Source organism: Lithobates pipiens, unplaced genomic scaffold (assembly GCF_037356315.1).
Source record: "Lithobates pipiens isolate NorthernLeopardFrog02 unplaced genomic scaffold, aLitPip1_a1.2 Scaffold_23, whole genome shotgun sequence".
Classification (NCBI taxonomy): domain Eukaryota; kingdom Metazoa; phylum Chordata; class Amphibia; order Anura; family Ranidae; genus Lithobates; species Lithobates pipiens.
This window is the reverse complement of record NW_027507785.1, coordinates 98,006,701-98,019,194: the sequence shown is the minus strand read 5'-3', so window position 1 is coordinate 98,019,194 and position 12,494 is coordinate 98,006,701. Positions and strand designations below refer to the sequence as shown.

General features: G+C 42.5%; 1 protein-coding gene across 1 annotated transcript in view; it reads right to left on the bottom strand.

Moving 5' to 3' along the window:
• The window catches only part of WNK2 (WNK lysine deficient protein kinase 2), a 312,190-nt gene that overhangs the window by 155,219 nt on the left and 144,477 nt on the right, over nucleotides 1–12,494 (bottom strand). The window lies entirely within an intron of this gene.

The following is a 12,494-nucleotide window of genomic DNA, read 5'->3' as shown; positions in this document are numbered from 1 at the left end:
CTGGGTGGATCCTAACCATATGGTCACGATCCTTTTAGAGCAGGAGTGGCACTGTGACATCAGCCGACAATAGGCTTTAGCCCACTGTTGGCTGAAAATGGGTCACAGTGGAGGAGAACTAAGAAGAGAGAAGTACAGCCAATATAGCTTTGGCCCTACTTCTCCTTTAAAGAAGAACTCAATCCTTCATCTCACGACGATCAGACAACATGGCTAGTAAGGAGACAGCTGCTCGATAACCAGCGCTGGTCTAAGCTCCAAGCACTTGCTTGAAACAAATGGCAGCAAGAGAAATGCAGGAGGGATGGGAGGCTGACATACCATCCCATCTCTCGATTCCTTCCTTGTAGCCTCTTGTTTCAGGCAAGTGCTTAAAGCCAAGAAAAGTGCCAGTTATCAAAAGGGCCATCTCCTTGCTAGCTGCAGTGTAAGATAGCCATGGAGGGAGGGGCCCTCTTCCACCTCATAGCTCGGCTTGCAAAGCACGTGGGATGAATTTTCTAGGAGTCAAAAATTAACCTTTAATTCAGCTAATACTAGTAAGGTTGATGTACTGATCACTATGCGGTTATATCAGACAAAATTTGTGCACAAAGTTTCAAAAGTAGATTATTATGCGTAGTGTTTATATGACATAATTTGTGCAATGTGCATACATCATGTTCTACCTTTCCACCCTTCATTACAGGCTGTCAATTGATGGTAATTAATGTGTACACAGAAGACAATTAGTCACCCTGTCAGACAGGCCGAGATGATGGCTTCCCAAAGACAGGTAAATGTCTTAACGAGAAGAATGGGCAATGAGACATCTCCCTGTTCTAAAAACACTCCACGATCTTCTGTGTTTTTGTGGCAGATGTGGAAATGCTGTGGTGAACATTTTGCTTTCCTTTCCACAGAATATAGAAGGGCTGTCCCTGCTGCAAAAAAAAAAGCTGTTAAAAGTGTTTGTTATTGCTCCTAGGGAAGCTCTTGATGGCCCTTTCTTTGGCCAGTTGATACACTTGATGCTTCACTTGGGTTGGGATTGGGCTGTATGTGATGACTATTTTATCAATGCTCTGAGGTCTGTGCAGCTAGGATTTATTCTAAGCAGTAATAGTGTGATACATAACAGTTGTTACAAAGCTTCATTCTGCTACCTGTACTTGGTAAAGCTCTTTTCAGTTTTATGAGGAGCGTATTCGCAAGGCTGTAATGTTATGAAATATAATAGCGGTCACAAAATTCCATTTGGTTTCCCACGCATATATGTTTTAATCATTTGCAAGGTTATTGCACAGCTTATTTTATGGCTGTTAATGCCAGTGGTTTTATGGTTGATACTTTGCATGGTTATTTGCAATTCCATTTTTTTTTATATATACACATTATTTCTTATGTAACAATTTATTACTATATAACAATATATATGTTTTTAAGCTATGCTATGCGAATAGAAACCTGTAGCAAATATAAAGGACCAGTTTACATCTGTGTATTGCATAATCAAGTGCATTGCATTTTATGCTCATTATCACTGAAATCTATGGAACAAGGGTTCTGATGAAAACTGCAAAGTGCAGGACTTTTTTTTTTTTTTTTTTAAGGCACTGCACCTAAAATGCACATGTGTAAAAAGGGGACTACATTAGGCTATAAAGTAGCCGTTATCCCAATTTAGCTGTAAAATTGGAAGTACGCTTTTAAAAAAAAAACAAAAACAAAAAATAAACAAAAAAAACGCAAGATGTATTCTTCCAAGTACCCAATTTTATAATGGAACTCAGAAGGTAGTTCCAAACATCTAACCACAGACCTTCTGTGGATTCAGGATGTCTCAGTTGCTTCCATCTCAATATAATCCAAGACAGGCTCAATAATGTTGAGATTAGAGCTTTGTAGGGGCCAAACCATTTCTTCCAGGACCCCTGGCTGTTATTTTCTCTGAAGATTGTTCTTTATGGTTTAGCTAAGCGTTTGTAATTACTGTCTTGCTGCAATATTACATGATGGATACTGAGGTACTGTACAATGGATATTTATCTGTTTTAGCATTGAGAAGACTGATAATTCCGACAAATCCCCAACTCCATATGCAGCCCCAAACCTGCAGGGAACCTCCAGCACACTTTAATGTTGCCTGCTGATGCTCATTCTTGTCCTGTTCTCCAAGTCTTTGGTGAAGAAAACTGCCTTTTGTTTACAGCCAAATATATGAAAACTTATCAGTCCATCAGATATGGACTCATCATTCTAGAGCAGTAGTTCTAAACCTCAGTCCTCAAGCACCCCCAAGGGACCACGTTTCTTTACTTTGCACAGCTGCTTTAAATCATTAATGAGATGGTATTGATAAGAGACATTTTATCTAAGGGAAGTTACCAAAACATGGCCCATCGGGAGTACTTGAGGACGGAGGTTGAGAACCACTGCTCAATAGTACCAAGTGCCATTTTTCTGCACACCAGTTCTCGTGTTTTTATGAGCAGACAAGTCACTTGCTTGGTCATCTTTGCATGTCAAAAAGGTATTGGTTTTCAGCTGCAAGTCTTCCATAATAATCTTCTGACTATACTTCTTCCAACTGTAGAGGTCCTGCCAGTTTCTGCCAAGCTTGAGCTGACAGTGCACTTGAAGGAAGGTCAGCATGATGTGTCTCGTCTGTTGTCTTTACTGGTTTCCATAGTCAACCACTGCGTTTGACCCTCAACATTGCCGGTTTCTTTTTGCTTTCACAGAAGAGCTTTGACAGCACATCTGGAAATGCCCATCTTCCTTGAAATTTCTGCCTGTAAGAGACCTCGTCTTGGATTCATCACAATCAGGGATGAACTTGGACATGTTCACATCCTAGTCTGACTCCACCTGAGCTGCTCGCCACCAATCATAAGTGGTCAATGGTTTCCCCAGCCTCTGCCACAGGTGTATAAGGAGCATCAATACATTTGGCTGTGGCTTGATTTGGTTTTAAAAAGGAAAAAATGTTAGGTACTGTATACCAAATATAAAACCATTGATAATATTCTCCATCATACCTTTCAAATCTAAGATGGAAAAAGGGACACTCACTTTATACCTGCCACACTCCCATTTTGTAGACCACAAATAAAAAAAAAACTTATGGGTTTAACCAAAAATTACTTTTCCTTTAAACTAAATTATTTTGATATTTTGAAAAACTAGTTTAGAGGTTAGCTTTAGTGCAAAATAACATAATAATCTCATCATACATTTTTATATGGCTGCAGGTACAGCCATGGCCAAACGTTTTGAGAATGTGAAAATTTATATTTGTGTCAAAGTCTGCTGCCTCAGTGTTTTTAGATCTTTGTTTGGCAAATGTTACTATGGTATACTGAAGTATATTAACAAGCATTTTATAAGTGTCAAAGGCTTTTATTGACATTAAAACTTATGCAAAAAGTCAATATTTGCAATGTTAACCCCTCTTTTTCAAGACCCCTGCCGTTCGCTTGTCATGCTGTTAATGGGCAGCCCATTCTTGCATAATCAATGCTTGGCGTTTGTGAGAATTTGTGTTTTTTTTGCAACCCCCCCCCCCCCCCACCCACCGCTTCTTGAAGATTGGCCACACGTTCTCAATGGGATCAAGGGATCTAGGGAGTTTCCTGGCTATGGACCCAAAATTTCAATGTTTTGTTCCCCAAACCACTTAGTTACCACTTTGGCCTCATGGAAAGGTGCTCCACCATGCTGGAAAAGGCATTGTTCCTCACCAAACTGTTTTTTGATAGCTGAGAGAAGTTGCACTTGGTGGATGTATTTGTGTCATTCTTTTTTCATGGCTGTGTTCTCAGGCAAAACTGAATGAGCCCTTTTTCATGGTTGAGAAGCAACCTGAAGCAACATGAATGGTCTCAAGATGCTTTACTGTCGGCATGACACAGGACTGATGGTAGCGCTCACCTTTTCTTCGTCGGACAAGGTTTTTTCCCGGATGCCCCAAATAATCAGAAAGTGATTTAGAAGAGAAAAGTATTTCAGCTCTCAGCAGTCCAATCTCTTACTTTTTGCAGAATATCACCGTGTCCCTGATGTTTTTTCTTGGAGAACACCAGGCCATCCTTCAAATGTCTTTGCCTCACTGTGCATGTGGATGCACTCACACCTGCCTGCTGCCATTCCTGAGCAAGCTCTGCACTTGTGGTGTCCCAAACCCACAGCCGAATCAACTGTAGGAGATGGTCCTAGCACTTACTTTCTTGGGTGCCCTGAAGCCTTCTTCACAGCAATCGAACCCCTCTCCTTGAAGTTTTTGATGTTCCGATAAATGGTTGATTTGGGTGCAATCTTAGAAGCAGCAATATCCTTGCCTGTGAATCCCTTTTTGTGCAAAGCACGATGACTGCACGTTTCCTTGCAGGTAACCATGGTCAACAGAGGAAGACCAATGATTTTAAGCACCGCACTCCTTTTAAGGCTTCCAGTCTGTTATTCTAACTCAATTAGCATTACGGAGTGATTTCCAGCCTTGTCAACACTGACACCTGTGTTAATGAGAGACTCACCGACATGTCAGCTGGTCCTTTTGTGGCAGGGCTGAAGTGGAATTTTTTTGGGGGATTAAGTTCATTGTCATGGCAAAGAGGGACTTTGCAATTTATTGATCACTCTTCATAAGATTCTGGAGTATATGCAAATTGCCAACATAAAAACTGAGGCAGCAGACTTTGTGAAAATATATATTTGTGTCATTCTCAAAACCTTTGGCAAGTGCTGTACACTGACCAGCCATAGCATTAAGACCTTCTGAAACCTGTCGAGGCATGGCCTCGAGACCTTGAAAGGTATGCTGTGGTATCTGGCACCAAGATGTCAGTGGCGGATCCTCAAGTCCTTAAGTTATGAGGTCGGGACTCCCTGGATCGGATTTGTTTTTACAGCACATCGCAACAATGCACAAAATAGATTGAGATCTGGAGAATTTCGAGGCCAAGTCAACATCTTACTCTTTGCGGTGTTCCTCAAACGATTTTCAAATTCATCAGACCAGGCTACCTTCTTTCATTGCTCCATAGTTCTGATGCTCAAGTGCCCATTGTAGATGTATTTGGATGTGGACACAGGTCAACATGTGCACCCTGATCAGTCTGCAGCTCTATACGTAACAAACCCGAAATGTACTGTGTGCTGACACCTTTCTATCTGAACTAGAATGTCCTTTTCAGCAAACTGGCTACAGTAGCTCTTCTTTTTTTATTGGACTACATGGGCCAGCCTCGACTTTCCACCCATGATCATGTCACTGGTACATCGGTTTTCCTTTCTTGGACAACTTTTGGTAGGTGCTGACCACTGCAGACTGGAAACATCTCACAAGAGCTGCAGTTTTGGAGTTGCTATGACCCAGTTATCTAGCCATTACAATTTGGCCTTGTCAAAAACCTTATGCTTGCCCATTTTTTTCTGCTTTCAACACATCAACTTTAGGGACAACATATTCACTTGCTGCTTAATATATCCCACCCACTTTCAGATGTCATTATAATGAGATAAGCAATGTTATTCGCTTTACAAGTCCGTGATCATAATGTTATGGTGACCAGTGTATAGCATGCCAAGAAGAAAAAAAATGATAATGAAAGATGGACAAAAGGGATCTGGTCCCAAAAGAGATCAGGTCTTCAAATGAGGGACAACTGACCGCTATAATTAATCCATCTACAAAACAGCCACAAGCAGAGGAAATCCATACAGTCAAAGACGCTCTTAAAAACATAACCACTTCTGAAGCTAGTAACTGTAAAGGGAAATATGTATATATAAAAGTAAGCACAATCACATTGAAAGCTATCAGTGTTTTTATATAAAAAGCAAAAAATAAATAAATAATAATAAAAAAAAAAAAAAAAAAAAAAAAAAGATTCCAAATCTGTGACCAAGTCAGAAACAGTGAAATAAAATCAGATTATTTCAGCTTTATAGAGAATTCCCCTTTTTGAGTTGCATGGCGGTCGTCAGCAAGCGAGTGGAAAATCCTACACCTCACAGAAGAGAAACTCTTCACGCTTCAACAACCTACAAATTGACCTTGATCAGCATGCAGCTCGTAGACACCAGTGCCACTGATCATTTGCAGATTGATCTCCATTTGTCCAACAGTACAATGTAATCATTAGCTGCAGTCAGAAGCAGAACAGAACATATGTTTGAACTGATTAATGCAAGAACTTCTCAAAATGACTAGAATACTTCAATTTAGTAACAATATCAGAATGTCACAGGGTGATTTCCTAATATGAAGGAAAAGACAACTCAATCAGGGTTCAAGGTTGACAGGAGTGAAGACTGCTTAACTACTTTGTGTTAAAACTTACCAACTGTGCTGTCCCTATGCTTCTGAATGCCAGCAAGACATGGAAAAATTTGTATTTTGTTCCTGAATGTGACCACTCAATCAGCAAGTCCAGCCCACTTTTTCCATTGTTGTAAATATAGTGTGCGGCAGGGCCAGGCCAAGAGGTAGGCACCAATGGGGTGCAAAAAGGGCATCACTTGCAACCTTTGCTGCCGAGTACTTCATTGCGCATGGGGAAGGGGGCACTATGGTCCTTTCACCTTCATACTCAAAAAACGTTGTCCCTGTACTGGCGTTGGGAAGGCTTTGCTTTTTTACAGCTACCAGGGCTTCTTTGCAAAGAATTTTTATTTATATTTTCCCCCTGTGACAGGGGTTTCCCGAGAGGAAGTGAGAAAATTTGCAACAGGGACAACAGACAGAGAAAGGCAAGACTAGAACCCCTGTGAGCATTTTTTCTTAAAGCCTTTTTCAGTCTGTGTTGCTGTTAGAGATTTCCCTTCACTTCCTGTCTGGCGCAACCCATCTCCAAAACAGGAAGCAAGGGCAAATCTCTGAGCCCCAACAGATTTAAAAAAAAAATTAAAAATTCTTACTTTCTAAAATTGTCCCGTCAGCATCATGACAAGTAAAAATGTCACCAACATATCAGAACTCATAAAAAAAAATTATGTTGATGCTATAAAAAATTTACATATATTAACGAATACTTTTAAACTAGTTCAATAAATTATGCATGTAAATGCATCCATGCTTGCACAGTAAATGAGATTTGACATTTATATAAAAGTCTGCTGTGTAGCCTATAATTCATTTTACTTACCATTTTAGTGTACAAAAGGTTGAACAGTGACAGTGAGCTGGCGTGAAGTCAGCTGTGTTTTGAAAAAGATCACCCCTATCAGTTGGGTTTGTATCTATATCACCACCACAAGTAAAACACATTATATAGAGTCTCTTTAAAAAAAGAAAAAAAAAACAAAAAAAAACTGCAAGCATTAAATGCATATCTGAATCCTTCACTATTCTCTAAACCATAAAAAAAAAAAATACATTTTTTCAGTCCATTTATGCAGTAAATGCGTGATATAATCTCTCTCAAATATTTATGTATTACTGCCCTTTAGAGTGCCATAGTTTGAAGCAATATTTTCCAACCCACTTTAGTTGTAGCTCTGCTAGAACATTATAGCCAGAAAATGAGCCACGTGAAGAGACTAGGAAATGTACCTTATATGCGTGCCCACCATCACCATGAAGCCTATTACCAGACAGATGTGATCCCAATTACAGAGATAGACAGTGCTTAGGGAGCGTCAAATCCTCAGCCCGAGTCTCCAAATCAGGTATGGTCAGCAGGGTCTCAGTATCACTTATGCCGCATACACACGTAGCCATCTATCCGACGGACTTAGTCTGGCGGACTTCCCGCCAGACTGTCCGCCGGACTTTCCGAACGGGCTACTTGCCCACACACGGCACTTTTTCAGCGGACTAATACGGCGTACTAAGTCCGCCGTACTATCCGCCCTACTAAACGGACTCGCCCACGCACGCGGAGGAAAGTCCGCTCATTTCTCCAGGTAGACGGGGCCCGCGAAGGAGACGTCGCAGGCCCCGCCGCCTGGTATGGACTTAAAGGGGAACCCCAACGCCGAAAAAAAAAATCGGCGTGGGAGTCCCCCCAGGTCCACATCAGACCCTTGTCCGAGCACGCTACCCGGCCGGCCAGGAAAGGGGGGACGAGCGAGCAGCCCCCCCTCCTGAGCCGTACCAGGCCGCGTGCCCTCAACATGGGGGGTGCCTTGGGGAAGGGGGGGTTGCGCAGCCCCCCCCACACCAAAGCACCTTGTCCCCATGCTGATGTGGACAAGGGCCTCTTCCCGACAACCCTGGCCATTGGTTGTCAGGGTCTGCGGGCGAGGGGCTTATCGGAATCCGGGAGCCCCCTTTAATAAGGGGGCCCCCGGATACCGGCCCCCCACCCTATGTGAATGAGTATGGGGTACAATGTACCCTTACCCATTCACCTGTAAAATAAAGTACAAAAAAAACACAACACACAAGATAAAATAGTTTATTGCACAGCTCCGGGGGTCTTCCGTCTTCGGGGGTCTTCTCGCCGGACTCCTCCGCTATCTTCTTCTAGCTCTTTTGCTAGCGGAGGAGCCCGGCTTTCTTCCTCGCCGCCGGCCTCTTCTTCCGACTTCGGGGGTCTTGTCCCCCCTCTTCGGTTCTTCTGCCGGGCCACCACGCCTACAGGCGTATCCTTTGCGGGCCCCGCCTACCTGGAGACCCGCTCGAATGAGCAGACTTTTCTCCGGGCGGGAAAAGTCTGCTCATTTTAAGAGTACAGCGGACTGGCATACACACGGCCGGATTGTCTGCCGAAATGCAAGTCCGGCGGGAAGATTGGAGTGCAAAACTACTTTCTAAGTCCGTCGTACTTTCGGGTCAAAAAAGTATGCCGGAGGCTACACACGGGGGGATTGTCCAGCGGACTTGAGTTTGCCGGACTTTTCCACCCGATTGTTTGATCGTGTGTACGCTGCATTAGTAAATCACTACTCCAAAGTGAACTCAGGTAGCCATCATACAGGGAAAAGGAATAAAGGACCCGCATAGTGTCAATACTGCTAGTACATCTATTATTAAAACCATTGTTTAGGCAGATACAAGGCAATCAGCTAGTGGATGGCCTCGCCAACAACTGGCATCAGTGGGCGCAAGGATGGCAAATCTTCCTGGCCCTGCCCAATTTTTATTATATCACAGTACATCAGGGGAGACTGGAACAAGAGCAACAATGTAAGTCCATTTTGTGGTTTTAAGAATACGGATGTACTAGCGATATTGACGCTATGTGAGTTCTTTATTCCTTTTCCCTGTATGGTGGCTGAGTTCAATGTGGAGTTTTCCGATAGAAATTGCCACCAAGTGATGCTGTTATACCGATACCCTGCTGACCATACTTGCCTGATTTGGAGACTCCAGCTGAGCATTTGAGGCTCCCTATGCACTGCTGAGCTCTGTAATTGGGGGTCACATCCATCTGGTAAGAGGCTTTATGGTGGTGGCGGGCACACATGTAAGGTACACTTCCTAGTCTCTTCTATGAGAAGATCTACCTCAATTTTTTCACAAAGCTGTTTTATCACAGTTGCTCTTTTACAATATGGACTGACCATGGTTGTTTTGTTTAATGTACAGTATCTCACAAAAGTGAGTACACCCCTCACTTTTTTTGTAAATATTCTATCTTTTCATGTGACAACACTGAAGAAATTACACTTTGCTACAATGTAAAAATGGTGAGTGTACAGCTTGTATAACCATGTAGATTTTCTGTCATCTCAACAAAATTCACACAGCCATTAATGTCTAAACTGCTGGCAACAACAGTGAGTACACACCTAAGTGAAAATGTCCAAATTGGACCCAAAGTGTCAATATTTTGTGTGGCCACCATTTTCCAGCACTGCCTTAACCCTCTTGGGCATGGAGTTCACCAGAGCTTCACAGGTTGCCACTGTAGTCCTCTCCCACTCCTCCATGACATCACTGAGCTGGTGGATGTTGTTAGAGACTTTGCTCTCCTCCACCTTCCGTTTGAGAATGCCCCACAGATGCTCAATAGGGTTTAGGTTTGGAGACATGCTTGGCCAGTCCATCAAATTTACACTCAGCTTTTTTTTTTAGCAAGGCAGTGGTCGCCTTGGAGGCGTGTTTGGGGTCATTATGTTGGAATACCGCCCTGTGGCCCAATCTCCAAAGGGAGAGGATCATGCTCTGCTTCAGTATTTCACAGTATATGTTGGCATTCATGGTTTTCTCAATGAACTGTAGCTCCCCAGTGCTGGCAGCACTCATGTAGCCCCAGACCATGACACTCCCACCACCACGCTTGACAGTAGACAAGACACTTGTCTTTGTACTCCTCACCTGGTTGACAAAAAGGTTCATCTTGGTCTCATCAGACCACAGGACATGGTTCCAGTAATCCATGTCCTTACTCTGTTTGTCTTCAGCAAACAGTTTGCAACCTTTCTTGTGCATCTTTAGAAGAGGCTTCCTTCTGGGATAACAACCATGCAGATCACTTTGATTCAGTGTGCAGCGTATGGTCTGAGCACTGACTAACCCCGACCCCCCCCCCCCCATCCCTTCAACCTCTGCAGCAATGCAGGCAGTACTCACATGTCCATTTCCCAAACACAGCCCCTGAATATGACGCTGAGCATGTGCACGCAACTTCGTGGGTCAACCATGGCGAGGCATGTTTTGAGTGGAACCTGTCCTGTTAAACTGCTGTATGGTATTGGCCACCACGCTGCAGCTCAGTTTCAGGTACTTGGCAATCTTCTTATAGCCCATGCCATCTTTATATAGAGCAACGATTCATTTTTTTCAGATTCTCAGACAGTTCTTTGCCACGAGGTGCCATGTTGAACTTCCAGTGACCAGTATGAGAGTGAGAGCAATAACACCAAATTTAACACACCTGCTCCCCATTCACACCTTGTAACACATTTGTCATTTCTTCAGTGTTGCCACATGAAAAGATATAATAAAATATTTAGATGAGATACTGTATATACACATAGCACTGCTAATTATGTTGAGTATAGCATAACACCACACCATTTTCTGCATATGTATATTGGTGTATCACATTTGATATTCGGGTGATTTATAGTTGCAGCTCTTGCGCTTTTTCCTTTTTACACTTCAGTGCAGGAACATTTTCTTGGTTTTAGAACAGAATGGCACACTTAAGATTTGTTTAGCAGAACATATTTGTTCCATCAAAAAACAAGCTGCTGCACAAATTAGGTAAATAAATGCAATAAATGCCAAATCTGTTCGATCACAGACTATGGAATTTTCATATTTGCAAATTTTATTAGCAGCTCTATTTTTTATTTTTTTTTAACAAATCCATCAGTTAATTATAGATGGGTAGTTCACAGGATCCCTGCACTTTGACAGTATTGTTCATTGGATTTGATTGACAGCAGCGGGATCCAATGGCTGTGCTGCCATCAATCTATCCAATCAAGCGCTGAGACTAGGGGCAGAGAGGGTGTGTGCGTCTCCGGCGTGGGAATTATGGAGCTCAGGCGAATAAAATGGGGGGCTGGTCAGTGACACAAGTTTTTTCACCTTAATGCATAGGATGCATTAAGGTGAAAAAACATGAGGGATAACAACCCCTTCCAAGACACGCTCATGTAGCAGAGTGGTTCCTTTTAAAGGTCCGCATTCATTTAAATGTCTTTGTACCATGTGCTTATTTACTATGACATCTGCCAATCCATAGTTCCTGGATTGTGTTCTTTCTTATATAGATGGCTCTTGGGAATCCATTTGCTTCCAAATACAGGGGGCTAATAAAGCTAGCAGCATATGGCCAGATCCATTAGCTGTGACCCTACAGGCCAATATAAGATGACGGATGTATCTAGGGACGAAAGAATTTTGCACAGCTCAGGGAGGAAGGTTACTGAAACATCTGTGCCACAATAACTGCATGACATAATCGGTTTTGCAATGGCACGTCCAGATTGATGCTGCATTATCTTCCCCAACTGCTCTTTATCTGATGTTCCAATTTGGAAAACCCAAGGGTATGTGGTCCACCTAGAGTTTTCTTTCACCATTTATAACTGAGCTGCATTGATTTATTAATTAATGCACCTGTAACCTTTTAGCATGCATTGTTACATAGTTAAATAGTAGGTTACATAGCAGGGGAGGTTGAAAAAAAGACACAAGTCCAACCTATGTGTGTGATTTTATGTCAGTATTACACTGTATATCCATGTATGTTGTGGTCGTTCAGGTGCTCTCTAATAGTTTTATTAAACTATTGATGCTCCCCCGCTGAAACCACCGCCTGTGGAATTCCACATCCTTGTCGTTCTTACAGTAAATAACCCTCTACATAGTTTAAGGTTAAACCTCTTTTCTTCTAATCTTAATGAGTGGCCATGTCTTGTTAAACTCCCTTCCGAACTTCAAAAAAGTTGGTATTTGTAAATTGAAATCATATCTCCTCTCAAGTGTCTCTTCTCCAGAGAGAGAATAAGGTCAGTGCTCGCAACCTTTCTTCATAACCAATGTCCTCCAGACCCTTTATTAGCTTTTTGGCCCTTCTTTGTACTCGCTCCATTTCCAGTACATCTTTCCT